The sequence below is a fragment of the Vulpes lagopus genome, chromosome 17 (assembly GCF_018345385.1).
Source record: "Vulpes lagopus strain Blue_001 chromosome 17, ASM1834538v1, whole genome shotgun sequence".
Lineage (NCBI taxonomy): Eukaryota > Metazoa > Chordata > Mammalia > Carnivora > Canidae > Vulpes > Vulpes lagopus.
Window position 1 is genome coordinate 15,817,625 of NC_054840.1, and position 24,650 is coordinate 15,842,274.

The following is a 24,650-nucleotide window of genomic DNA, read 5'->3' on the forward strand; positions in this document are numbered from 1 at the left end:
TTAATGCCATCTCAGTCCACTTCTGTAATTCTGCATTATTTCAGTTACTAAAATAGTGAGACCTAGTTGTTAAAATTCAGTTCTGCTTGTTTTAGAACTTCAAACTTATATATTTTTTTAAGATTTTATTTATTTATTCATGAAAGACAGAGAGAGAAGCAGGGACATAGGCAGAGGGAGAAGCAGGTTCCCTGTAGGGAGCCTGATGCGAGACTTGATCCCAGAGTCCTGGGATCACGAACTGAGTCAAAGGCAGATGCTCAACCACTGAGCTACCCAGGTGCCCCTCAACCTCATATTTGATTCAAATCTTTCCTTCTTTCCTAAGTTCAGTCTAAGCTTGTGGCTCCAAGGGCCTAGAGTGGGGGCCAGGTGTGGTCCTCTCCCTTCACCACCTATTTTCTCTTGCCACACTTCTGCACAGAAGAAAGTCTCCTTAAGCAAGAGCCTGCCTCGAAGTTTGGTCGCCTTTCTGATTGTTGTCACAGTGATCCAGTTTCACTGCCGGCAGCATCTCACCCCCGTGGCACTCGATCTATGGCTTGGTGGCATCTCCAAGACATTCCTTTCCCCAGGCTCCTCAGCTCTACGGATCTTTCTTCCAAGCTCAGCAATCTGGTAACCCAGTAGCCTCAATCTCCTCTTCCTTGCCTAGACTCCAAAACTGGCAGAGCTATCAGAGCCCTCCTTTAGCTCTCTGAGGCCTGGGAATGTGAGAGGTCCCCTTGCACCCCTCCTGCTAGCCCATCTACCATGCCACCTCTCCCCAGTGCTCCTTGCCCAATTTGCAAGCCCTTGGATAGGAGTTCAGTGGCCAAGCAAATAACCAGACAAAGGGCAAGACATCAGTCTTTCTTTCTGGAATAAAACTTTATGAGCAAGTCTTTTGAGAACCTCCTTTCTAAACTTCAGCTCTCAATCAGCAATCCCAAAGGAACAAAACAGCACCTACTCCCTCTCCTCTCTAGGGTGGGGAGGAGAGTGACTTCTCTTCATGAACACAATTCTCCCTCCAAAGGCAGCCTCCTCCTCACTCCCAATCCTTCTGTCCATGATATCTCTATGATGAAAGTCCAAACCTGGGGTGTCTTTTGCCTAGAAGGGAGGCTTCTTTGAGCTAAATCCTGGAGAATTTAGTAATTTTATCAATGAGGCCTCTACCTGAAGGGTAATGTCTGAAGTACTGAGTAAGCTTCAGGGGCAGGAAAACATTTCAGTCTAAATTCTCACCAGCTTATAATCATAAGTTTGCCACTGAAAACCCTCTTTGTGGGAGCCTATGTTCCTGTCTGAGGCAGTAAAGTGATTTTCTTCCTTTTATTTTTTATTTTTTTAAATAATTAATTTATTTTTTTATTGGTATTCAATTTGCCAACATACAGAATAACATCCAGTGCTCATCCCATCAAGTGCCCCCCTCAGTGCCCGTCACCCATTCACCCCCACCTCCCACCCTTCTCCCCTTCCACCACCCCTAGTTCGTTTCCCAGAGTTAGGAGTCTTCATGTTCTGTCTCCCTCCCTGATATTTCCTACCCATTTCTTCTCCCTTCCCTTCTATTCCCTTTCACTATTATTTATAGTCCCCAAATGAATGAGACCATATAATGTTTGTCCTTCTCCGACTGACTTATTTTACTCAGCATAATACCCTCCAGTTCCATCCACGTTGAAGCAAATGGTGGGTATTTGTCATTTCTAATGGCTGAGTAATATTCCATTGTATACATAGACCACATCTTCTTTATCCATTCATCTTTCGACGGACACCGAGGCTCCTTCCACAGTTTGGCTATTTTGGACATTGCTGCTATAAACATTGGGGTGCAGGTGTCCCGGCGTTTCATTGCATCTGTATCTTTGGGGTAAATCCCCAGCAGCAAAATCCTAGAGGAGAACACAGGCAACACCCTTTTTGAACTCGGCCCCAGTAACTTCTTGCAAGATACATCCATGAAGGCAAAAGAAACAAAAGCAAAAATGAACTATTGGGACTTCATCAAGATAAGAAGCTTTTGCACAGCAAAGGATACAGTCAACAAAACTAAAAGACAACCTACAGAATGGGAGAAGATATTTGCAAATGACCTATCAGATAAAGGGCTAGTTTCCAAGATCTATAAAGAACTTATTAAACTCAACACCAAAGAAACAAACAATCCAATCATGATTTTCTTCCTTTTAATATACCTCCTATCATGCTGCATGGCTTAAGAAAAGTCAGCCCTCCTGGAGATTTGACATGTCAGAAAAGTCCTTCCAGACCCACTTTACCTTGCCCCAGGGCAGTCGTTGACAGAGTTAATCATGGTAAGGGTGATGAGTGCTTTCTGTTTGGGAACTGCTGGTGGGGAGGTGGGAATTGATGGTTGGTTGTTCATTTCTTGCGACTTATAGAACAATTGTGGATATTATTGCCCCAGATTTAGTGGCATAAAACAATGGCCATTTTGTTATGCTTACAGATTCTGTAAGAATGTGAAACTGGCACAACGTTGATGGATTTTTTTCTGCTCCACATGTCTGGGGCCTTAGATGGGAGGATTGAAAGGCTAGGGTGTTCTGAAACTCCCACTCACATGTCTGATACCTAAGTGGAAGGACTTGAAGACTAACTCCTAACGGGACATCTACATGCCTCTTCTTGGCTTGCACATCCTCATGGCATGGCAGTCTCACAGAAATAAGCTGGATTTGTTACATGGTAGATTAGAGCTCCAAGTGTGAGTCACTTGCTTTCCTAAGTCATAAGCCTTCCAAGATTCAAGGGTAGATGACTATGAGAAGGGAGCTATTGTGGTCATCTTTGGAAAGCGCAACCTGTCCTTAGGAGCCCACATGCTGCCTCCAGCCTTTGGCATTTCACATTCCAACAGTGACAGGGGAAAGAACCCTTCCTCTCCAAACCAGTGCATATCCACTAAAAGCACCAAGGATGGGATCACTATTCCATGAAAATACTTCATTCTAGTGAATGACTGATTATTGAGGTGCTTTAGAGTGTCAAAAATAAGAATTATTATCCAGGCTTGTTTTCTCAGTGGTGCATGCTCACAGAAGGGAAGAGTTCCCACAGACTACTTGTGGCAGTGCCTCTAAACTTTACCTCAAGAATAAAGGCATCCGAGGGCAATTTTCTAATTTTGTGACTCTCTTTTGGCAAAAGGACAAAGAGCCCTCAGAACATTATCGTGAATGTCTTCAGTGGGACTGCAGATGTCTGAATCTGCTGGCCCTCCTGCATGTGGTGATCAGGCAGGGGGAAGGTATCCATGAGGGTCTATGAAGCTAGGGCTAAAGCAGAGCTTATCCCTCTGAATTGTGGAGTTGCCAAGAAGAGAAAGTAATGTTGAGCCAGAGAAGAGAGGAGATCCAGGCAACCACATGGGATTGCAGAGAAGAGGAAAGAACTATGCATCAAAATTTTGATTGAAAAAAAAAAACCAAAATTTTGATTGAGCCTGGTACCTGAGAGATAAGGAGGAATGAGTTGGGGAGGAAATGGAGGAAGAGTCTAGAACTGTGCCATCCAATATGGTAGCTATTAGCTACATGTGGCTATTTAAATTTAAATTAGTTAAAATAAATTTTTAAAGATTCAGTTTCTCAGTCACACTGGCCACATTGTAAGTGCTAAATAACCACAGGTGGCTAGTGACTCCTGTTTTGGATGGCACAGATTATAGAATATTTACATTACTACAAAAAGTTCTATTGGACTGCATTGACTCTAGAACAACCACCTGTAATAGGCAGCTTGTTTCATAAACCAACCTGAGTATGATTGAGGGAGGGTGGTTCAAGGTGAAGGATGGTTAGCTGAATGTAAGGAGCTAAGAGTGTATTTGGATTTTCCAACATAATGTGGAGTCACTGGAGCCAAGTCATACACTAGATCTGGGGTACTCATGCTCAATGAATTTGTACTGAATTAATGAGTGAGTGAGCTGGACAGTGCTATTTGTTAGGGGTAGAGTATAGGGAGGAAGACAGAAGGCAGCTATAAAGTAAAGGAGCTCAATTTTCTAGTGTTAGCAGCCCCTTTACTAAAATAAGAGAAAATCTGAGGAATTTTTTGAGTAGAGATGTTTTGAGTAGTGTCAGCAACATTAGAATAAGTATAAAGCCTCTCCAAAGTAACTAATTAGAAAGGGACCACATTCAACTGGCTTGTTGTTTAACCACGATCAAGACTCCTAACCACTCTGGCCTTCGGTTTCTTGAACTGTAAAATAAAGTCAGGACTAAAGACCATCTCAGCTCTTTCTATGTGTCTACAATTTGGATGTTTTTTTTTTTTTTAATTTTTTATTTATTTATGATAGTCACAGAGAGAGAGAGAGAGGCAGAGACACAGGCGGAGGGAGAAGCAGGCTCCATGCACCAGGAGCCTGATGTGGGATTCGATCCCGGGTCTCCGGGATCGCGCCCTGGGCCAAAGGCAGGCGCCAAACCGCTGCGCCACCCAGGGATCCCCAATTTGGATGTTTTAAACCCTGTTATTATCTTTATTAAAAGAGCTTTTCTGTCATACCTTGGAGTTGCTGTGAAAGCAGAAAATAATCAGGGAGAGCAAATGGGGTCATGCTTTCCTAATACATCCCAGATCATACATCTGTTTTTCCAGGGCAAATATAAATTGTCTTTGCTAAACTTCTAGGACTCTTCTTTCTCACTTAACTTCCTACTGTCAGTGGGGGCGGGTGGTGGTGGTGATGTATTCCACTTCCTTCCTTCCGTGGGATTTTGAATTTATGATGTGATGGTTGCTGATGTTCTGGAGACTTAGCCTTTCATCCAGAGTATCTGTGAATGTTAAAAACCTGGCGATGGGAAGAACACTGACCAGAATGTCAGGAGGTGCGAGTTCCAGTCCTAGCACTGCCACTCACTGTGTGTGCTCCAGCAAGTCACTTGGCCACACTGGACCTCAGCTGCACATCTGCAAAATGAAGTTCTGGATTAGGACATCTCCAAGGTCTCTTTTAGCTCTAATTCCTATGGATGCTGATGGAAGTAGACACAAAGATGTTTCCTTTTCCTTTTATTTTAAGCTGACCTCTAGGTATCTGGCATATTTTGACGTCAGTAAATTCCAACATACGTTGTCAGAATCCACTCTTGTTGGTGAAGTATAACTCTCTCTTCATGCTGGGGCAGTAGTTTTTTATCAAAGAATAATGAGGAGACGTGGGTTGAGGCAATCCTTGGATCAGACACAGGGTTCCATCTCAGAACTGCGATCCTAATATCTGTTCTGTTCTGCCCTTTGCTTGCCTCATATTTGATATTTAAGTTATCCAACAACCTGAGTTTGGGAACTTCCCCCATGTTTTGGATTTCCGTACCTTGGATTTGTCCTGCTCTGCTCACCCTCCTACCCCCAAACCGTTTTTCCCCCACCTCTGATAACCCCTCCCCTTTCCTTAGTGTTCAACATTTCTCAACCTGAAATCTGCAGGGTGAGCCCTGTTCTAACCACAGTCCCTGGTTATTGAGATGACAGTTGGAAAAAATTGTATTGCACTTATATAGAGGCCAAGATCTGTGTCTGCAAGTGCCCCCTTGAATTCCTCTTATCTTAACTATTAGGATCTCCAGTCCCCTCCTTGTTAATGAGCAAGCATGGCAGGGGTGGTAATGTTATCCTCCCTACCCAGGTTCTCAGAGATGGCTAGCCACATGCAATTTGATCTTTTAAGTAACTGCCTTGTAAACACACAGCAGCCAAGGAAAGTCCTTTTCAACTATGCTTCCTGTGGACTTTGAAATTTAAGTTCTGTTAGATACATAGCTGATTCCAGCAATTTGATAACATTTCTATAGCAACCTCTTCAGCATTCCTGTGAGTCAAGCACTCAGGCACCTTGATTCCACCTCTGAGGTGTGGGATGGAGTGCTTATCTTCTGACTTTTAAACAACTATCAGCTGTCCCCATGCGTTTTTCAATTTTCCCACTTGTTTCTAGCTAAGGAGAACTGAGCTTTGGAAGCCATAGGAGAACAGCCATAATATGTAACTCAGTCCATCTTGTTAACAAAATTCATTTAGGTGATCATAAGTCTACTTGGCAGTCAAAGGATCACAGACTTTGAGTGGAAGATTTTTCATCTTCCTGGAGAGTGTGAAGGAGACCTTGCCTCAGAATCATATCTGTAGTCCTTGCTCCATTCTCATGGGCCTTGGCTCATCCTTACCTGCCCTGGTTCTCAGACCTTCAGCGCCTGACTTCTCTTCTCTATGAATTAACTGCCTGGATTTCTGATCTCTTCTGTTACCTGGCCTTTTAAAACAGCATGTCCTTTTAAGCTTGTGTACTTTCATCTCTTGCATGTTGTGACTATGATAATTTATATTTTCATTAATATTACCTATTTTTTTTCATTGTTAACGTTTCTCTAGAGTAGTCCTGCTCACTATAACCCTTACTCAGGATAAAAGCTGGATACAATGATATGTATGTGTACATCTACATGTAAATGTTTAATAACAGGCTAATAAAGGGTTATCTCAGAGACTGGTTAACATTTCAGAATACAATGTAAACTCTCACATTAACTCAAACACAAGGTAATCAGCTTTCCTTTAGCTTAGATTAGCTAAATCAGTCTTGAAGAATAAAAACAGATCCAGAAGTCCATGTGTACTTTAATGGGTCTTCCTAAGCCGTCCCTCCCCTGCAGCCCTATCAGAACATCTGTAGGAAGAGGTAGAAGTTATTTATTTATATGGAGCATGATTATTGGAATAGTTCCTGTCAAGTCTTCAAATGGATGCTTAAGTCTTGCTAAAAATATCTGATGGAAATTTAAAAAAAAAAATCAGATCTCAGTTACATAGTTGGCCCTTGAGATTCACATAAAGGCACATATTCAAAGATGAGGGGAGTTTCTTTCTGGCTTAGAAACCTCTCATCTCTGGCTATGAAACCATTTTAGAAGCAAGATGACTCTGCAAATTGGAACCAAACAAAAGGGATGTGAAACATTCTGCTGCAACCAAGTTATTTCCTTTTAAGCTACAAAGAAAGGCAGATTCAGCACTTCCACAAGATTGTGATACTTTCCTTCTCAGATTAGTGATTTCTTCCAACAAGTTAAAGATAGTAGTATCCAAGAGCAAGCTAAATTACTTAACTTCATTAAATCTTGAAAAATACTGCAACAAAATCACATCAATTCCATGGATATTGTAAGTTTCCAGATTCTGGCCTTGGGTATACTATTATTCAGTGTATTTATCAATGTGTGTGGGTGTGTGTAAGAATAATAATGATTATCTGAACCTAATAATACTTTTTTGTCATACAATAACTGGCTAATGTTTAAAATAATAAACATGTCTTTACACTTCACTGCAAAAAATACTGAAAAGCCACCTCAGTCCAGAGCAATAACCCGATGATAGCCCAAGTTGCTTTTCCTAATACATGAAACATTAAAAACCATATATCTTAAATCATTGAAATGTATAAAACCAATTATTACATTTGTAAGCCTGGAAAAAATTCAGAAGAATGACCTGATGTAATAATAGCAATAAAAAGGCATTTATTTTACAATGAATAGGTTTTCCAAACCAGAGTTTTAAGCAGTCACATTTCTCAGGCAGCAGTTAATGTTATTGCCATGGATTTTCCGGAGAACATTTCACTTCATCGTTATTTATAACTTAGCTCAGCCTCTTTCTATTATTTATATTTAAATATAGAAAGAAATCTTCTCCCATTCCTCTTTCTTTGGATTTGTCTTTTCAACACCCACACAAATCCATGAGTCATAAATGAGACTATGAAAATGAATGGTCACTGTCGCACAAGAACACTCTGGCTACCCGTGTGAATTTAAATGATATAATTGTCAGGGTAAGTTCAAACTGCAAGTGAAACAATGTCTATATGAATTCCATTCACAAAACCCAGAAACTATGAAATTGAAAGATTGTCTATATGTTCAAATATAAAGCATGGAATTTATACACAAACACATCCATTTCTGAACTCTTACACACATACAATAAAATACATATAGCTAGATGGAATGGGATGGGGGAAACCCAGCTTCCGATATTAGCTCTCTGCTTCCTGAATGATTAGCTAATCTATAACCGTCTGCGAAACAGACATAATAATGTCTGTCTCACCTCCCCTATAGGGTTATTAAGACTGTCAAATACAATAAAATATGTAAAAGTGTTTTCCAAACTATAATATGCCATCGTGATTTTAAGATATGTTTATTACTGTTTCTTCAGTGAAATTAATTGTATAGGCAGAAGAATGACCAGGCAGTGGAGTGAATTGACAGGCAGATTATGAATTTGTCTGCCACTGCAAACATATTTAATGCTAAACTTAGTCTCCAAGGATCCGATAATGAATTTGGTCCTGTAATACAAAAAGCCATAATTGATCACCATAAGTCAAGTCCAATTCAACTTGAATGATCCAATGATGAATAAGAAACAAATGTCCGGTACAGAGAGATCTATTGCTTCTATAGATGAACTCAATTTACTTATATCCAAGGGTAAGCTGCCCCTGCAAAGCTCCATCTTGATGACTTTGCATCTTATAAACTCTTACAAATGTTATTCCCTTAACTTCATAATAATATATCTGTTTTATAGAGGGAGAAATTGAAGTCTTTAAATAAATTTCTTAGCAACTTATGTATTAAAATCTGGACAGAGTTCTTATTAAATGTCATTACTACTATATGTGGACAGAAGTTGTTAGAGTATTTGAATTGCATCTTGTTATGGTTTATCAAATGTACGGGTAACGGCATAAAACACACAAAAAAATTTAAAAAGATTTTATGTATTTATTCATGAGAGACAGAGAGAGAGAGAGAGAGAGAGAGAGGCAGAGATACAGGCATAGGGAGAAGCAGGCTCCATGCAGGGAGCCCGATGTGGGACTCGATCCCAGGACGCCAGGATCATGCCCTGAGCCAAAGGCAGACGGTCAACCGCTGAGCCACCCAGGCCGTCCCATGAAAAAATTTTTCAGTGGATAATAATATACGTAGTAAATGTTCCAACAATATTAAAGAATATATACTGAAAAGTTAGTGGCCCTATCAGGACAAACCCCCACGTATTCAATTCCCTTTCTTACAAGAACATACTCTTACCAATCTGGTGTATCTATGCTTAGATATATTATTTTAAAAACAAAATATAAAGGGTAGCATAATAAGCATGCTATTCCACATCTTTTTTTTTTTTACTTAACAATACATCTTGGAGGTAATTCCAGACCTAGGACGTAGTACCTATAGATTTTGATCCATATTTGTAATAGCTACATAGTAATTTATTTCATGTTTGGATGTATAATAATTTAGCTAGTTTCCTATTTGTGAACAATATTTTGCTGCTACCAAAGCTGAAATCCTGTACATACTTCCATCTGCATAATATTTTTAAAGGAAAGAATGAATTGATACTCTTAGATTTCATGAAGTACAAATATAAGTAAAATAAAAATGAAGAATTATCCATAAATTTTTTAAGACTGGAAAAACCTCTGAGTTGCTTTTTAGCCAAATGAGAAAAACAGGATTGAGTGGCGTAGTTAAAATAGATTTGACACCATGCTGACTAACATTTGGATGTCACATCTGACCACCTAAAGGAAATGATTCTGCAGCCAAGTTCACGTGAAACTAGTGTTTAGGCAATAGGAAACTTCTCATAAAAAGTAAACAAACCAAAGTCATCTTTAGCAAGCAAAGGGGAAGCATAAAGAAGATAATCATCAGCTTTGCTAAATGAAAAAAAAAAGTGAGATTTTGTTATTTGGATTTGCTTCTGGGGCTCTTCTGTGGTAAGTTTCAGGACAATTTTACAAAAATGATACTGTGTGTGTCATTTTGTGGTTCAAACACTAGCAAGAATGCTAAGTTAAATCTGGCAACCTGAGACTTGCAGGGGACTCTTGCATTTTTTAAAGCAACTTTATTGAGATGTAATTTACATAGTGTAAAATATGCCCACTTAAGTATTTTAATGACTGTTAGTAAGTTTAGCAAGTGTGTGGCCATCATCATTCTGGTTTTAGATCATTTTCATCACCGCAGGAAGATCTCTTGAGCCTGCTTACTGTTCATTTCCAGCTTACCCCAGCTCCAGGCAGCCATTAATCTGCCTCCCATTTCTAGAATCTGTTTATTTTAGACATTTAATATAATGGAAGCATAATGTGATGTGGTCTTTTGTGAATGTCTTCTTTCACTTAACATAATGCTTTGGAGGTTCATTCATGTTGTAGTGTTAATAGTATTTTGGTTCCTTTTTACTGCTGAGTAGTATTCCATTGTATAAATGTACACATACATTTTGTCAATCCATGGTTCTTGCATGGTTAAGGGAAGAATAATGGATTTTACCTATTGTAGAATCTAGTCCTCATTTGTAAAGACCGCATGTTTCTGCAGATCTGTTTTCAGGCTGTGTCATTTGCTGGCAGAAAGAAAGCACTAAGAACACCTGGATTCACTTTGAATAAGTAGACTCAGAATATTTTTCATTCTTTTTTTTTTATTTTTTTTTTTATGATAGTCACAGAGAGAGAGAGAGAGAGAGGCAGAGACATAGGCAGAAGGAGAAGCAGGCTCCATGCACCAGGAGCCCGATGTGGGATTGGATCCCAGGTCTCCAGGATCGTGCCCTGGGCCAAAGGCAGGTGCTAAACCGCTGCGCCACCCAGGGATCCCATATTTTTCATTCTTATTTCCAAACTGCATGTCCATTTATTAAAGCCTTACTTGGGAATGTGGATAAGGGAGAGGCTTTCCTTCATAGAGGGCCTGCTAAAGACTGAGAAGAAAACATATTCTTCTAGGTTTCTTTTTATTCTTCTAATTTTTAAAGACTAGTTTTGTATCTATAATGTGTTCCAAAGCTATTAGAACAAACTGTCTTAAAATATGATATCTAGCCATTTTAGAAACTACTTATTTATTTATTTGAGAGGAGAAGAGAGTCCACACAGTGGGGAGAGGCAGAGGGAGAGAGAGAGAGAGTCCCAAGCGGACTCTGCGCTGAGCTTGGAGCCCAACTCGGAGCCTGATCTCACAATCCTGAGATCATACCTTGAGCCAAAACCAAGAGTAATTAGCTTAACTAACTTAACCACCCAAGAGCCCCTAGAAACTATTTAAGTCATCTCTTTATCTACCTTACTTTATCAATCTATTCCTCTTCCTTCTTTAGCTTAATTAATAGAGCAATGAATTCAGCTCAGTGTGGCAGCAGGAAGGAGGCAAAGGTGGCCAATAAGAAAAAGAGCAATGGTAAGGTTTGTGCTTGTATATATGATGAGAATTAAAATGAGGTTGTGGGCTGTATTCAAGTCCTCATGTCTCTCCATTTTGAGGTCTGGCACTGAAGTTGGAGTTGAGAAAAGGTAAGTTTTATTCTTATTTTTGTCACTCAATCACCTTGAAAAATTTACATAGTGATTTTGCATTTCAATTTTTGCCTTTGTGAAACAAACACTGGCCATCCCAGAGGCCCAGCCATGGCTTCTTAGCTCCCAGGGGAGGAGGGTGCGGCCCCTCAATCAGACTGGCAGGGGAGGGGCTGCTTTCCCTGCATCCTCATTGTCCTCACTGTGTATCGGGACCACTTTGGTGGTGACAGAATGGAGAGGGGACCATACTACATGCCCACAGACCCAAGACCCTCCTGATCATTGTACTCCACACCCCTCTCTAAGATTTGGAGAAAGCTGGGCTGACCACTGATTCCCCTCATCTATGGTTTCATTCAGAGGCTCAGTTTCCCTTGCATTTTCTATTTTCTGCATTGTTCACCTGCTACCACTGTTTCTTCTTTGATGGATACATCATTTGGTTGTTTGGGAAGCAGCATGTTGGCCTAAAAATGAATTGTATTCATTATTATGCCAGTTAATTCTAGGATGACCACTTTTGCTGGTGAGCATGGGACATTCTGGGGTCTGGTCCTTCTGTGTCTTACTAAAGCGCCTCCTATTCTGAAAAACCTGCTTCCCAAAGTTTCTGGATAGGAAAGCCACACAATGTGGCATAAAATGGATGTGAAAGACTGCAATTTGTGGCTCATTGTAAAAATGCCAGCAATTTTAGTGATTATTTATCTTATCTCTGTTGCTTTTATGGCGAGGTAGGTCCCGAGGCCTGATGGGAAGGATGGGGTTCTTTAAAGATGAATTGCACTTAACGTCTCTCGTTTTTTTCCACAGCCAAACCGGTGTGATTTCATCATGATCCTAATTCCCTTCATTGGCTTAATGGCCACATTTCCTACTGTGGATAGAGACTCAGGGGTGGATGTTTTTTTATGGATTTTTTCCCTTTGGCCATATTTCCAAGTTGTAATGCCTCTTGGGCTTGTGTTAGAGTTCTCTCAAGGAAGATTTCTAAGGACCCTGCTCACCAGTGTCCTGTTGGCAGAAGGATGTGTTGAGAGCCAGCCAGTCATAAAACTCTGTTGCCAGGAAATGAGGCAGCAGTTAACAGACTGAGAGATTAGAGCCCTGCTTCGGGCTGTGTTCCTCCCTACTTAAACATATATTGTTTTCTTCTGTGAATAGGTGCTTGTGAATAATTCAAACAATCCAGAAATATATGATGTAGGAAGTCAAAAGTCATTTGTTATTCCTTCCTCATAACTACTGTTATGAGGGTTTGTTGATTATTTCTCTAGATTTTTAAAATGCATGTACCAACCTACCAGCATTAGTTTTCAAAAGTAGAATCAAATTAGACACAAAGTTCTGCACCTCGTTCTTTCACTTCCCATTACATAGGAGAATTTTTTATCTTTAAATTTATCTTTTTAAAAAAGATAAATCTTTTTTAAAAAAGATTTTTTTCATTTATTCATGAGAGACACACAGAGAGAGAGAGAGAGAGGCAGAGGCATAGACAGAGGGAGAAGCAGGCTCCCTGCAGGGAGCCTGATGCGGGACTCGATCCCAGGACCCTGGGATCATGACCTGAACCAAAGGCAGATGCTCAATCACTGAGCCATCAGGTGCCCGACCATAGTCTTGTTAAAAGTTGTGCATGTACCACACTTTAATTAGACCCCTACTGAAGGATATTAGGGTGGCTTCTAATATTTCAGTATTATAAAATGTACAGCAATGAATATTTTTGTTTCTATTTTTTATAGGCCTGTGTTTTTTGGCTGGATAAGTCCCTAGACATTTCTGCCTATTCCTGAATAATGTTAAATTTTTAACTGCAAAATAAAACAAAGTATGTTGCATTTTATTATTGGGTAATAACTGGTGAGTGAACGCAGTTGGTCAGACTAAAGCATGTGAATAAAATGTGTGGATCATTTTCCACGCTTCTTGCCAGCCCTCACAGTTGTGAAAAGCATAAACAATTCCTAATCCCCCTGGCTTATTTCTTGGATTCCTTGTTAAAAAGGGAAATGGATCTGGGATAACAGATTGATTTGGTTCTGGAACTGCTGTGATTCCATTAGTAGAGAGTCAGTGTGGCCTAGTAGAGCAGAGACAAGGCTCTCTGAGGCCAGCCTGCCTCATTTCCCATCCCTGCCTTACTGCTTGCTTACCTTGCTGTTCTCATTTATGGGACCAGAAGCAATGATAGTGTCTACCTCAGAAGATGCAGTGGGGATTCAGTGAATTAATACCTACTAAGCACTTAGTAGCTACGCTGGATATGCCATAAGAACTCAGTACACGGTAACTATCACTATGTTTAATACCAAAAATAGGAAACCATTTATTGAGCTCATATTCTGTTCTGCACATAGAGGAGGCACTTCACATAGATTGTCTATTTTAATCCTCACAAAACTCTACGAGCTAGATATTACCATCCCTACTTTGCAGATGAGGAAACCAAGACAGAAAAGTTTAAATAATTTGCTAGTTACTGTCCACTAGTCAATGAAGGAGCACCCCTTCATTGTGTAGATGAGTGTAGATGAGAACACTCCCTGCATGTAGTGTGGTCAGGAAATCAGGGCTTATGTATGAGAGCAGCAAGAAAGGATTCGACACTAAATTCTTCAGGACAGACCAAAGATATATTCCCAGATAGGAGCCGAAACTGTCGTCTTCCTCCAGTAGCTGTGGACTAAGAGTGCCATCAATAAACATTAGCCACAGTATTTATTTATTAATTTATCTACATTTTTAAAGATTTTATTCATCTATTCATGAGGGGCACAGAGAGAGAGGCAGAGGCATAGGCAGAGGGAGAAGCAGGCTCCCTGTGGGGAGCCTGATGCGGGACTTGATCCCATGACCTGAGCCAAAGGCAGATGCTCAACCACTGAGCCACGCAGGCATCTGTAGGCACAACTATTTATGAGAAAACTCCATCTGTGTTTGATATTGGCTGTGGTAAAAAAAAGTTTTATGAAGCAAAAGCACAAGCTATGTACTTCATCTCTCCCTGGTTTTGTTGACATTTCTTTAGGCTGAACTGACGCCCTTTCTCTCTCTCACAATCCTTTGCTTCACTTTCTTATCTTCGAGGGTCAGCCGATGCCACCTGCTCTGAGAAGCCTCATCATTGAGAAGGTGCTGCTTCTTCCTCAAAGTTCTTGCATTCTCATGAAGCCACAGTTCATCCCGTGGTGTTTGTGCTCTGGTGTGTGCTTCACTCACCTGTCTTCCACCTCTGGACTTGATCAGCTTGAGGAAAGAGTCCATTCCTTACCATTTCTTTTTCACTCAACACATTTTTATTAAGCTTCTACTAGATGCTAGTTCATTCGTGCACTGGATCCTATCCCCTCCAGTACATTCAAGACTTTGCTCTTGCAATTGTCTTTTCTCTCTCTCTCTCACACTTCAGATCTTCCCCTCTCCACTGGAGCACTCCCATCAGCACCCAAACATGTTTTAGATAATATCTTTCATCTTATAAAAAGAAAAGGCTTGCATCACATTTGCATCTAGCTGTAGCCCCACTTCTCTGTTCTGCTTTGTTGAAATGCCTTTAAATTAAAATAGAAAGAAAGAAAGAAATGCCTTTAAACGACATGCCTGTGCTGATGTCTTACTTCCTTACCTCCCAGTCCCTCTTTAATCCCCTCCAGTTCAATTCCCCTTTCATCTCCATCATTCCCTACAACCATCCTCATGCAGTCACCAATGGCTACCTCTTGGTCAATTCTTGGCCCTCCTCTTCTGTGACCTCTCAGACTCACTGGACATGGCTTATCACTTCTTCCTTTGTGAAAGACTTCTCTGAATTTTTACAAGCCTATTTGGTGTCTTATCAGAAAGTTTTTATTTTGGGGATGCCTGGTGGCTCAGTCAGTTAAATGTCTGATGGTTGATTTCGGCTCAGGTCATGACGTCAGGGTTGTGAGACTGGGTGCCACGTTGGGCTCTGCACACAGTGTAGAGTTGGCTTGAGATTCTCTCTGTCCCTTTTCCTGCCCTTCCCCTTCGCTTGCACACACACTCTCTCTAAAATAAATAAATAAGGCTTTAAAAAAAAGAGTTTTTAAAAATTTTTATGAAAGTTATACATTTCACATCTTTTCACCATTGTTCCCTGCTCTCCCACAGTTCATATCTCATTCATTTTTACGTTCTCTTTGGTCGTAGAGCACAATGTCTAGTATGAGGAAAATCTTATGAATTTATATGGAGTTACTTCATATATACATAAAAAATGCAGATGTATTTTAAAAAATAGATGAATTGGCCAGGAAATTTTTAGAATTGTTCTATCAAGGGTGTAGGAGCAGATAGAATGGAGGGAAAAGAGATGAGGAAAGGTTTAAGTATACCTTTTATATAGTTTCAACTTTTGAACTTCCTAAATGTTTTACATATTCAAAAATAACCTCAAGAGTATAATAAATAAACCCTAATATTAGATAAAAACAGAAACAAATGAATATAAGTATATAACAAATTGATAACTTGGGAAAGAAAAAATAAGTTCAATTAACTTTTGAACACAGCACTCTTCATATTTTTAGTGGAGCATACTCTGAGAACAAAAAGAATAGTGAAGAAATTTTGGGCTTATAGTAGGTTTATGATAAATAGTAGTATTGGTATTAGTGATGTAATTTTGAAATAATTTTGTGTATATTATGGGTTAGATCAGGTTAATAAATAGGGGTGCCTGGCTGGTTCACTCGGTAAAACATGCAGCTCTTGATCTCAGGGTGGTGAGTTCAAGCCCCATGTTTGGCATAAAAGCTTACTTTAAAAAAGAGTTAATGAATACATTAATGTTTTTATGACCCAGAGTTTTCACCATGGGTGAAGAGAGCGATACAAATATGGAATGGGGGAAAACTAAGGGAAAATCTTGTGCTGTTGTATTTGAATGGAAGATATTGAAAAAACATATGTGTGTGTGTGTGTATATATGTGTGTGTGTGTTCTAGTATGTACACTGAAAAGACCTAGAAACAAGGAGACACACTTGTAGAGAGGAGCATACCTAGAGCTCAGATCATGATTTCTGAATACCATTCTTCCCTGAAAAAGAAACGATACTTTGGGGAAATGAGTGATTCCATGTCAAGGACAGAGAAAATACAACATAAGCCTGGAAATTTCTGTTGTTTCAGACAGTAAGAAAAAGCTCAAAGACTAATGGGGTCATGTCAAAAAGCACAGCTCGAAGGGGCTCCCACAGCCCAAATCTGACAATGTGAGCATCAAAAATCACGGCAGTAGTGGGTGGTAATCACTGGATACAGAAATTTATGAGGATATTATGATAATAAATAAATAAGAAAGAGAAAGGGGAAAGAGAAGAGAAAGCTTTTTTAATAGAATTCCAGATAATAAATTTAAAGCCAATTATAAAATCATTTTGAAATCTCTGATCTAATAATTGTGTGAAAGGGTGTTAGGAAACAATATTCACATGGTCTCAACAGTATCATTCATCACAGATTAATTATTAAATCCAAAGGGGAAAAGTATCTTTCTGAGATATCTGGCCAACAACCTTAACCAAGTGATCAAATTTTGTATTGTGAATAGTGAGGAACCCAGTATAAACCCAGCATTATGTTCCTCTTGATATGATGTAACAAGAAGTACACAATGTTACCTACAGAATGTTTTTGCCAAAATCCTTTAGTCTGGATCTAATCATAAGGAAATAAGCTAATCCAGAACAAGAAAACTGGACTTTTAAAGAAAATCAGTATCTTAAAAAGTAAAAATAAGGCAAGGAGACTGTTTTAAAATAAAAGTCTTGGGACATCTGGGTGGCTCAGTGGTTGAGTGTCTGCCTTCTCCTCAGGGTGTGATCCTAGGGTCCTGGAATCGAGCCCGCATCGGGCTCCCTGCATGGAGTCTGCTTCTCCCTCTGCCTGTGTCTCTGCCTCTCTCTCTCTCTGTGTCTCTCATGAATAAATAAATAAATCTTAAAAAAATAAAAGAAAACCTTCTTTTAAAGATATGTGGCAGTTAAAGAGACTACTGTAAAAAGTTTTTCAGAGACAGGGAAATTTGCATATGGGCTCTATACTAGATATATTATTGAACTAAAATTAATTTTCTGTGAGGAAGGGGAAATAGGAAATTGTTTCATTTTGCAAGATGAAAGAGTTTTGGAGATCTGTTGTACAATGTACATATAGTCAACACTACTGAACTGTACACTTAGAAATGATTAAAATGGTAAATTTTATGTTTTTTACAGTAATTTTAAAAAATGTTAAATCCTTAAATGGTCTACATAAGGACATATATAAGAAAATACATGTTGAAATATTTAGGGATCAAATGTCAGGCTATCTGCAACTTTCTTTCAAGTGGTTCAGTGGGAAAAAAATGTGTGTGTTCTTGGGTATGTGTGTTGAAAGAAAGATGAGTAAGCAGTAAAATGTTAACAAATGTTGAATCTAGATGATGACTATCCAGATGTTTATTATTCTACTCTGCCCGCTTTTCTATAAATTTGAAAACTGTCTAACTAAATATTTGGGGAAAAAAAGGCAATTACTCAAAACTGTATCCTGTTTTGATTTCCATTTCTTTCATAAGTCAGGTTGAATATTTTTCCTTGTGTTGATTTACCAATCCTCATTTTATTTATGTGACAGGTCTGATATGACCCTTTATTCTTCAGTGAAGTTTTAATTATTTCTTGCCTACTTACATAAGCACTTTGTGGATATAGACATTAAAACCCTAAGCCATATAACTACAAATATCTTTTTCTCAGACTATTTTCCTTTAATGTTAGAGATCCTGAGTCTAGTCTGCGTCCTCTTATCTCTGCGCTTTTCTCTGAGTAATCTTACTTAGTCCCACAGCTATATAGATCATCTATATGCTAATGATTTCTAATTTTAGATCTATAACCATGAGCTTTCCAGTGTTTTCCAGCAACACCCCAAGGACAATACCAGACATTGGTTTTTAAATACCACTTCCAACTAAAAGAAACCAAGGTTCCTTGGAGAAATTGGCGATTCCATGGAAAAAGTAGGAAAAGCCTAGAAAATCTTGTATCAGAAAGCAAGGAAGGATTCAAAGAACAATGGAAACCTATCAAAAAGACACAAGAACCAATTATGGCTGATTCTAGGACAATTAGAGCATCAAATAAATAATGATAGCAATGGCTTAAAATAAGACTACATGAGTCTACACGATATAAATCAGGAACTGGCTTTTTAGATTTTTAGGTTTGATGAGTCATGCAGTCTCTGACACAACTGTTCAATTCTGCCACTGTAGCACAAAAGGAGCCGTAGATAATATATAAATGAATGAATGGCTATATTCCAATAAAACTTTATTTACAAAAATAGACAGCAGGCTGGATATGGCCCATGGGTCACAGTTCTCCTACCTCTGCATCTAAATAAATGAATAAATAAACAGAAGGGAAAGCTCTCATCACAATAAAATGTCAACTAGTAAACATAGAAGGAATAATGGAGTTAAAAATCTCAATGTGGCAACCATCATAGTAATAATTAATTCAGGCAAAAAACATCAATAGATGCTAAAGATAGTGCCTGAAAGAAAGAAAAGAAATAGATTATTTATAAAGTTGCAAAGTAGTTCCATATAAAGTTAATTACAAAGGTAAGAGGAACATCTTTACAGTGAGAAATCTGCAGACACAAGTAATGGACATCATTTGCCACCTGATAGGATGCACTGAGGAAAACACAGCATCATTCCTCTGATATTCCTGCCAAAGATTTATAATTTGGGTCTAAACATGAGGAAATGTTAGACAAGTGTAAGAGAAGGACACTAAGAGTGAGTTAGAGTGATGTGGGGGTTGATCAAGGAGAAAGATACACTCACAGGGTGGTGTAGCACACAAGCTTTATTGGATGACACTTTGACAGATTTTCATGTGAGGGAAGTCCCTCATGGAATGATGCTGTCCACAGACTACCCTGTGGGGACCACTATCTGGAAGGGGAGGAGAACAAGGGAACTCCCAGGAAGAGGGGCATTAGAGGGGGGCTTAATGTTTAGGTGATGTTGCATGATTGGGTATCTCTCAGTCAGAGAGCTCTGAAGAAGAGCACTAGCCTGGGGTCTTTTATATCTACAGAATTTATATTATTTATGGTTGGCAGATGTTGAGTGTAATTTCCCAGGGTATGCAAAGTAGGCTGTCTACATAGCTAAAATCCTGCTTATTTGAGGCTATGTTGAAAGAGCTGGATATGTAAATATTTGAGTTTGGCATCAGCGGGCTTTTGAAGTTCCAGCCTGCTATGTCCTTAAAACATAGGACGTATGGTGGAAAGTTTTGGGAATTGTGCCAGGGCCAATCTTGGGGATGGACACTGCTTTTGGAGTGCAGTAAGATTACAGTGGTGGAAACATTTTGATCAGAAAAAAACAAACTTCCCTAGAGACAGCATGGATACAATAGATTCTTGTGTGACAAAGTATTTTTTAACAGACAGAACATGTATTTTCTTCTCTTCAAGTTCTAATTTTTAGATGCAATAGTACTTATGAATTAGTGTGGGTTGCAGCAATTGCTCATAGTAGCTGAAGAATATTTTTCAATTTGGTATAATTCGTATTACTCTTAAATCTGTATGTATATGCATATTTATCTGTGTATATGTGTATCTGTATGCATGTATATGAAACTTAAATCTAAAATACATGAAGCATGATATTGATTCCCTGCATTAGCAGTTAGACATTTTTGAATGCTAACATTGCAAATTATGATTTAAAAAATATTAAATAATATTTTATTGATTCTTCAAGAAATTAAATTCTTGAAATCTGATTTCAAGAAATTAAACAAAATTTGGTTTCATTTAAATCTTATTACTTAAAAATTGATATTTGTTAACAGAAGGCATGTAGCCTTCTGATTTATTTTTTTTGTTTTTTTTTAGCCTTCTGATTTAATAGATAATTAATGAGAGTAACTTATTTGCAGTATTATAAATAATTTTGATTTTTTGCATCTTATATTTACTTTACATTTTGATGAAAATATATACAAATTTTGACCACTTTGAATATGCTTATATTTTACTTTTTAATACATTAAATCTTTACTATTGATGGAACATGAATTAAGAAGACTTCTTTTTTTTAAAGATTTTATTTATTTATTCATGAGAGAGACAGAGAGAGAGGCAGAGACACAGGCAGAGGGAGAAGCAGGATCCTTTCAGGGAGCCCCATGTGAGACTCAATCCTGGATGCCGGTATCACACCCTGAGCCTAAGGCAGATGCTCAACTGCTGAGTTACCTAAGCATCCTGAATTAAGATAACTCTTAAGTATTAAACATCATTAGTGATTTTGCTAAAGTAAAGGCACAAATAAACTATGGAATAAATACATAATACCTTATGAATTGGTTAGCTCTTTATTTTATTCATCCAAATATTTCTGGCACATCCACAAAATGTCTAGACTTATGCAATAATAATTAAAACTAGTATCCTTGATGCTTTATCAATTTTCAGTCATATTAAAAACATAGATTTACATATATTTTTTATTGTCATTATGGCATTTAATTTGTCAAGGTCAGTAGACAGAATATATTTTGTTTTATAGTTTGTCATCTTGAATTATAAATTCTGATTATTTAGACAGTGATATATGAGCCGCCATTTGTAATATTGATCCATGCTCCACAATTGCTAGGGTCTGGCCTGGGTTGGGGAACACTTTGTATTCTACTGACTTTAGGAAAACAAAGAATAAAGAGCATTATCCCAGTGGGGCAATAATTTACGTAAGGTTAAATCTGTATATGTTCTGTCTCTTTTTATAATAAATTATAATTTTTGTCTCTTATATTTTCTGAGAAGGTTAAAAAAATCTTTGAGGTATTCAAGTAGACTGCAAAAGGTTTTTGTGAATCTCCCAGCACTATAACCTTTAACCATGAGCCTACAGCATCCACAAAGCTTGTAAAATGTGCTTGTTATAGAAGATGGTATCTATTAAAGTATTTCTGAACACTGAGTTGCTTACTTGAACTGTACACAAACTCACTCCTGTGGTGTCATTACCTGAAAAAGATAATATAAGAGGAAGCATTGGTCTGGGGAAAGAGGACTGGTTAAGGTGAAGTAAATTCATTTTGTGCTTTTTGAATTTTAGGACATATGAAAGCCCGATGGGTGGTTGCTTTTCTTAAGCTTATGAAGGGAGTGGGAGGGGGAGATTTAGATTTAGGACCTGGTTGAATTCAAGAGATGAAGGCCAGGCATTAGTGCTGGGAGAGACTGTAGGGTTAAAAGAGGAAGAGTCCAAGGCTCGAGGCCTAAAGGCAACTCTAAGAAGTAGAGGAATGAATAGGAGAAGAGCTGGCAAAGCAGGCCAAGAAAACACAGTCAGAAGAGAAAGAAAACCCAGGGAAAGAAGGTGTTGCAGAGGCAAAGAAGAGGAGTTTCATAAAAGAGTGATCAATCATTTTGGCTGTGACCAGGTACCAAGGAGAATGGGGGCTGAAAATAAGCTCCTGCAGGATGGAATGAGAGGGGATGGGAAATGGTAGTTTCAAGGGCTGGTGGAAACAGAAGCGAGATTGCAATGGTTGAGGGTGAAGGTATTAATAAGTGGTATATCACTTTTTAAGAGGGTGATGATGAAATGGAGGAAGCCTGAGTGGGGAGCACAATACAGGGAAGGGGGGACTCCTTTCTCTCCATCTCCCCTGACCTCCCTTCCTCCCTTCCTTCTTTCCTTCTTAGGGTGAGGAAGCTTTAGGCAAGTTTGTAGACTACAGAGTGGAGAAGAATAGGACTAAAGCTACAAGAGGGAATATAATCGATGCCTTGAAATTCTGAAAGAGGCAGGAGGGATGAGATAAAAAAAGCTAGGGGAGTTAATTTATCTGACAACAGAATTGCGAAATGTCTTCTTTTGAGGCAGGAAGCAGAAGTAGAAAGGATGATTAAAGAAAGATATGTTTGGAGATGTAGAGGATGAAAGCAGAAGCTTGTTCCCAAGGGGTGGCTTCCACTTCTTGAGAAATGTTAGAAGCTCAAAATGTCAGATGCCTAATTTCCTAGCCTCCCTGCAGCCAGGGTATCAGGACATGTAGTAGGTGCTGCCCATCAGGCACACCTCTTGCCACTTCCCTTAGACCCAGGTCCTCCTCCTCCCCCAGCCTTGTGCCTCAGAGCACCCACATTTTGGAAAGTCTTACTCAAAATTTTCCAAGTCCCCCTCTGTTGCTTGTGACTGGTTAGTGCTGTTCAGGAGTGGTGTCCCGTGAACCTACATGGGTTTTGTCTCTGTTTCTTCCCGTTGGAGGTATTTTCTACCTTTTCCTTCATGATCGTGGTTGATGAGAGTCTGTGAAGTGCCATTAGCAGTAGGAGCAGTGGTTCTAATGCACTGTCCATGGAGAATGTACATGGGATCAGTCTGTACAGTTGTTCTCAGCAGCTAAGGCAGTGGGGTCTTTGGATTAGGATGGCTTTGGGTGTTGCAGGGCTTACTTTATGGGCATGTGGGCTATATAGGCCACAAATGCCCTGAACCTAAAAGGACCTCACACTTGTTTTAATGTTTGGCCATCGCTCTCTTAAAATTCTTAATAATTTTGAATGGGGGACCTGCATATTGTATAACTGGTCCTGCAGCATTGATCTCACTAAAGATTTGACTGTTGATCCTGACTGAGTAATCTAAACCTACTCTTGCAGCCAAATCTGGACATTTGGTGAGTTACTTAATACTAATGATGTGCCAGTAAACATTTAACAACCAGCTCTTTGAGTAAAAACAAACGGACCAACAAATCAGCTGCCTTGCAGATTTGCCAATTCCCAGGGTGTAAATGTACTCACCATTGCTGTGTTCAAGCTACCAACATGATGCTCCTGAACACTGAGTTGGGAAGAGATATACAATAGCACTGTTATATGGTATTTCTATCATACAGATGCAATTCATGTAATGACTTCAATAGTATAGATGTTAATAAAAATGTAAAATAATTAGGAGCTGTTGTGTTTTGAGTTGACTTTTGACCTTTGTTCTTTTTTAAACAATTATTTTATTTCCTTATTCATGAGAGACACAGAGAGAGGCAGAGACACAGGCAGAGGGGAATCAGGCTCCCCATGGGGAAGTCCGATGCGGAACTCAAACCCAGGACCCTGGGATCATGACCTGAGCTGAAGGCAGATGCTCAACCATTGAGCCACCCAGGCGTCCCTAAACTTTGCTCTTGATATAATTTATTTAATTGTAAGTTTATATAATCTAATTTTTAAATAATGGTTGTGTTTAATAACTAACTCACAAAATTCTTGAAATTCTCCTTTTAATGAATTACTTTTCAATTTAAGTCAATCAGAGTTGGTTTCTGCTGTTTGCAACTAAGAACTTTGAGTGACAGGAGCAAGAATTATTAAATTCTTGTGCACAGGACAGTTAGGGAATTACCTCACTTGAAACAGGAAATAGGTGGCAAAGCAGGAGGCTAACATCTTGAACCATGAGATCACATAGTTCTTGGCCCATTTGTGATCCCATGGAGACTGGACTGGCCAAAGGAGAGTGAGTGGAAGTTATCACCAAGTGAGGGCAGTCCCAATGCCGTGTATTACGTGGCTATGTGTTAAATTCCAGGGTTCACACTGTAACTGCTTCAAAACCTTGGAGATGGGTGAGGCCAGTTCTGGGTAGGACAGTCAAGAACATTTTAAGAAATCAGATTTGAGCTGCCTTTGAAATAGAGGCAAAGTTTGATAAATCTTGGCTCCCATTTATAAATGTGGGAATATCTTGAAACCCAGCTGCCCTGAAAAAAGCATACTCTTGTCAACTAATAAGCAGTGGTTTTTGTTTTCTTTGTTTTTGTTTTGTTTTGTTTTGTTCTGTTTTGTTTTTGGCATAGAAACCTCAGGAATATAAAAATATGGGTGAGGAAAGTTGGAGAAATCCAAATTTATCCTTTCCCATGAAGTCCCTGTTATATCAGCCACGTAATCTCAGTTAAGAATTTCCGATCCTAAATGATGGATTCTCCTTGAGCAGCCATGCCATGAGGCACAGTCCATGTTATTTAGATAAGACAGGGTATAGGAAAGTGCTGAAGAAGGCCTTGAATGGACAAAAGACCATGGTCACAGCCATCAGTGTTACTATGGACTGATTGTGCCCCCCCCCTTCATAATTGAAGCTTTAATTCCCAAAGTGACTGTATTTG

At 39.0% G+C, this 24,650-nt stretch overlaps 1 long non-coding RNA gene across 5 annotated transcripts in view; it reads right to left on the reverse strand.

The window, feature by feature from the left end:
- Positions 1 to 24,650, reverse strand: part of LOC121477517 — a 67,956-nt gene that overhangs the window by 27,891 nt on the left and 15,415 nt on the right. For 2 of the 5 annotated variants that reach the window (XR_005984261.1, XR_005984264.1), the window contains one exon: positions 4,846 to 4,941. The exons of 1 other annotated variant lie outside the window; for it this stretch is intronic. This is a non-coding gene — a long non-coding RNA (uncharacterized LOC121477517). Of the gene's footprint in view, positions 1 to 1,835; positions 1,887 to 4,845; positions 4,942 to 12,929; positions 14,977 to 24,650 lie in introns of those variants that run through there. 2 more of the 5 variants (XR_005984263.1, XR_005984262.1) reach the window with 2 other exon arrangements.